Below are 5,362 nucleotides of genomic sequence, written 5' to 3' on the forward strand. Positions count from 1 at the left end.
ATTGGTAAATCAAATCCTCATCATTTTGGCTCTCAAAGACACAAAATATCTCAAATATCTGATTAAAAAGATAATTGATTTTGATGCTAGATTTGAAACTAAAAGGAAAACTGAAAATAAATTAAATGACCTCAAAAATCCAATAAAACCTTTTAGAATCAATTTTTTCAAAATTCAAACTTCAACAAGCCTTTATATCTTCCTCCTGACCAATTTTGATGCTTAATGGAAAAATGCCTATTCTACTAAGAATGCCCCAAAAATTACAAATTTGCTTATAGAATGAACTAGTGAATAGCTATGCAAAATCTGACCTCATATTTAGAAAATTTATTTCCTCTTAGTTCGAACAATGGTATGCTACACTGCATATTTTGGATAAAAAATGTGCCCCTACAATTGATTTAAAAATTTAGCTCTCAAACCATGAACTGCATTAAAATTGAAAAATTCAAAATGTTTATATAGTTGAACTATATTAAACATTTTAAAACATTTAAATCTTTCCATTTGAAAAACTTGGTGCATTTGAAGTTTGAAATCTCTGATATTTTGAATTTTTATCTCCTTGTCACTTGATTGGTGCCACATTTTGATTTCTTATTTGCTAATATACCAGGCATGCCTCACATTCTCTACAACATCTTGCCAAATTTTTTATTTTTCAGCAGGTTGCCATGTCACTTGCTAGAAAATCCTCCCATTTTCTGGTGGCGACATGATGACCACTAGATTCTAGCTTCCTTTTTCTAGTGAACTCCATCCTTGACCACCACATTAGAACCACCTTAGCACACGATCACACCACATCAGTGCCACCTAGGTTGGTCCCAATGTGACCATGGTTATCTAGTGAGCAACTTTACTTGGTCACATAGCAACCACCACAAGATCATCCACATTGTGACATCTCAACGCTCAGATTCCATGTCATCTCCTCATCATCTCTTTGATAGGCATCTTCATTCAAAATATATTAACTTTCCTCTAGCTGACTAGGACCCATGCATACTAGTCTAGGATTTTAAAAGCCATGTGTCTTCAAGACACTTCATTCTTGAGTGTTGTGGTATTTGAATGTGTTAAAACTACCCATCATAGGCAATGTGGGATTAATGGTTTTTAAAAAACCTTTGTTCCTATCTACTAATCCCTACATTATGCTACAGTTTTATTTTTCCTTTGTGTAGTACCATTTAAAAATCTTATCTATGGAGCTCCCCTATGCCCACTTAGATAGTGGTGTCTTTCCATGTAGGTGGCTTCAATGTCTCATGTTGTTTCCTATCTTGTTGCAACTCCTTATTTGCAATGATTTTATCCCATTTTTAAGGCATCACCATCCTGCCTTTCCCTTCTAGTGGCTTCCACTCAATGTGGATATCTTTTTGAACTTCCTCCAATTATGTGGGAATGTCTTGTAGTTAGTTTTGTTCCTCCTCAGTGTCAGGCCCCTTTTTTACATTGCCACAGCCCACCACTCACATAGATATCCTCTTCATAACATGGATGCTTGGTTGCCTTTCTTGTCATGAATGTTCTATTGTGGTCTACGTAAAACTTCTTGGCTTTGCTCCCTTTGACTAATTAAGATCCATAGATACCCATTTAAAACACAGGTCTTCTTTAATGCATTTTTTTATTACTCTGATACTTTTTTTTACACATTGAAAGATCCTAATGTACGTGGATTCAATAATAACCACCAATTAATTCATTATTTTTTGCACAAATCCATTGCTTCAAAGCAAACTTTTAGGAGATTTTAAAAGTTACTCTACTATGTTTTTCAACCATCTACCCCTCTATTAACATTTAACACTCCCCTTTCATACTGCCAATGTGGTCTTCCTTTGATGGCGCCTTTCTTGCATTTGAATTGCTAGCACATGGGTGTTCCCTTCAACTGATTGACTTCCTTTACAAATAGGTGTCATGCCTTCTTGCATAGTCTTCTCCTTTTTTTTCTAATTTCCTCATCTTTGGCATGGATTCCACTATTTTATTGTCACAACCTTCTCTCCTATTCATTCCATGACTTCTCCTTTGACACTACTTTTCATAGCATCATGTCTTGGTCTTTCTAAAGTGTAGAGGTCAACAGACCCTCCAGGTGCAAGACTAAGGCCCCACACACTTGGAGCAAGTTTTATTTTCCAATAGCCCAAAATAGCCATTACAATAGTGCCAACCATATATTGTTATTGCTTTGTCCCAAGAAGTAATTGAAAACCTTGAGGATGGTCATGGTCTTTTTCTGAGCAATGACTAGTTAAAACAATGGCCTCTAGCTCAAATACAACCTATAATGTCCTTGCATCTTTGGTTCTCTAGAAAAATATTATCCAAATCATGAATATCAATCATAGGCTCAACAATCCATGGCTCTAGAACATCCAAACCTAGGGTTAGTGTTTTAGACAAGGGCATGTTTGAAAATGATGTAGTTGGACCATTTATCAATGAATTTTCAACACTGAAATCATTCTTTGTTGAAGCGACATATTTTTAAAGGTTCTTGAGTGGGAGATTAGCTAGAGATATCATGGGATTCATAATGATCCACATACTAGGTTCGAACCATTTCAATCAAACTTTATAAAACCACTCTAGCTCAGCATAAGGCCTAGAATGCCATCTTAGTTCTGCATGACATTAGCATTACCATTGGCAAAAAGTAAAGACAATTATACTTTTTAAGAGACACTATGATTCATATTAAACAAAAACAATGATAATCACTTCCCTTCTTCTGCCATGGGCTATGGATGGCTCCTCATTTTACAAGCTACAACAGTATTCCCTTTTCATGCATGAGAAATGTGGCTAAGGATGAAATACTATACTTCCCCTTCTAAAATGTAAATTACCTTAATTAATCTTCTTAAATAAATCCAATTTCTTCTAATTGTACTTGATGTTTGCTATCTTGTCAAACACATACATGAGCTTAACCAAGGATCAACACTTATTTTTAGTTCCAAGTTATTTAAAACTTTGGAATCCCTTTCAATATGTTCAAAAATTGCTTTTATGATCATTTCAAAATAGAAAACCATATTTCACTTTGATCTGCAAAATTCCACATTCTTACTGAGATGATGTAATAATCAGGATGACTATCATATTATTACTCAAGCATTCTCCAATTCCAATGCATATCTCAACACTCTGATGAAATTAGTCGGGCCCCAAAGTGGGTCTGACTAAAAAAATTTGCTTTCAAACAACTGATTTGTCAAGTTGGCCTATTGATCATCTGACACTAAATGAAATCAATTTGTGTCATTGATCCAACTTTCAAAAACTCATTTTCACCTCTTTATGCAAATTGTTAATTTCATGCCAGGAGGTCCTTTGACTAGCCTTAAAAACTGAACAAAACACCTAGTTGGGCTCTGGAAATGAACACACAGATTCTCTGTTCCACACACTCTTACCCTATTAAATCTCATCTCATGAAGAATTCTCAATAAAAAGACATTAACTATCAAAGTTACCCTTTCAAAACTGCTTGGAAGAAAATGTGTCAGAAAGCAATAAATTGCATTCAGATTTGGCTTTGAAAACTACACAAACTGACACTTGGAGAAACATAAACTAGGGAATTTATTCACTATCATGAGGAAAATATGAATTTTTGATTTGGGCTTATGAAAAATAACTGGGCACATTTGGAGAGTCATCAAAGTGAGCTACACAAATTTGCAAACTAAAAGCACTAGCAAAAAAAATAATTTTGCAAATGGAATGGACTTGGAAAAGTGTGTAGACGGATTCATCAAGACCTAAAAAATTGCACATTTGAATTATTTTTAGACAAAAACATAGTGGCATAATCCATTCAATCTCACGTGTCATGGATTTTGAGATATAAAATCATGAACAGGGGTACTGACCAATCTGCCTTTCTTGACACCAGTAAAAAGTTAGAATTTGCATTTGGAATTGCATTTGAAAATTGATCAAATGGATTGTTCATAAGCTCAAAATTGAAACATAACAAGTCTTTGACCTCCAAAATGGAACAAAAAATTAATTTCATCATTTTGGTCAACTAGTTCAAAATTATAACAAGTCAAATAAGGCCTCCCAAAATGCAGAACTAATTGCATTAGCATAACAACAATAAATGACCAACTTTAAGGTATTTGAAACCTAGTCAAATGGATTCAAAATGACTCAAAATCTAAAACACGGGCTCTTTGGTATGGACACTAAATACTCCCAAAGTGGTGGGTCATGAAACATTACTGGGTGCAAGATATTCAAATGCAAACATAGCCTCCTATCGCAGTTTGACACTACAGTAAAAATGTAGTTTTGGACATTACTCAAAATGGAACTTCACGAAATAGCTCAGTATGTCAATTTATCTTCATAGGACAAGGGGATATATTGAATGCATGGTGTTAGAAACATTAAATACCTCATAGGCTTCAAAAGGATAGTGAGGTACACATGCATTAAAGAGGGCTTAAGGGCTTGATTTTTTCAATGGTGCTCAAAATTAGGGCTTCAATTTTGAGTCCCAACAGATTAGATTGGGTGGAAGATTGTTTCCAAGTTGCTGGAAACTTTTGATAGACTACATTCTAAAATTTTGAAGAAAATGAATGCACCGAACACACACTAAACTTGGAGATTCAAGATTATGAGGTTTTTGATGATAAAGTGGCTTCAAATATGCTTGGAGTGTTAAGGATTCAATTAGTGTTTGATACATATTAGAGGAATGTTTACTGATGAAGAAATGCCTTTTTCATTTCTTCCTTTTTGTTAGGCATATTTTTTGTGGTTTTATAATTCACACCCTATTTTGCCTAGAAATAGGGACCCCCTACTATTTTTTTTGGCTTTTCAAATCCATAGTCTAGGGTTAGAGTCTTTTTAAGGGTTTTATCTAGTGTTTTTGGTCAAGATTGGGTCTCAATTAGAAATCCTAGACTCCAAAAATCAAATTTTAGAGAGCATAAGTCATTTTTTGCAAAATAAAGTGCACCAATGCACCTCCCCAGGTGCGCTAGTGTGCCAAATCACAAGGGGTGATTTGCAGTAGTGTAGTTGTCCAACACCAAGGGATGCACTAGGTCCCCAGGTCTATAAATCCTAGGACCACCCCCCACTCCCTCCACACTTCATTTTCTACTCACTAAGAGCTTTGACCCATAGCACCACACCCCCTAACATGTGCCTCCCTTCCCTTGTCTCCACCTACATAAACACAATGCACAAACATTAAAATACCTAGAATGGTGCACATCAGCACACCTACCCTAGTGAACTTCTATGCACCTTTTTTTCTTTCTAAAATTTTTTAAAAAAACTCTAAAAACTTAAATAACATGCACTCAGCCTAGTG

This window comes from Cupressus sempervirens, chromosome 1 (genome assembly GCF_028749045.1).
Source record: "Cupressus sempervirens isolate cs-2001-9-10 chromosome 1, ASM2874904v1, whole genome shotgun sequence".
NCBI classification, from domain to species: domain Eukaryota; kingdom Viridiplantae; phylum Streptophyta; class Pinopsida; order Cupressales; family Cupressaceae; genus Cupressus; species Cupressus sempervirens.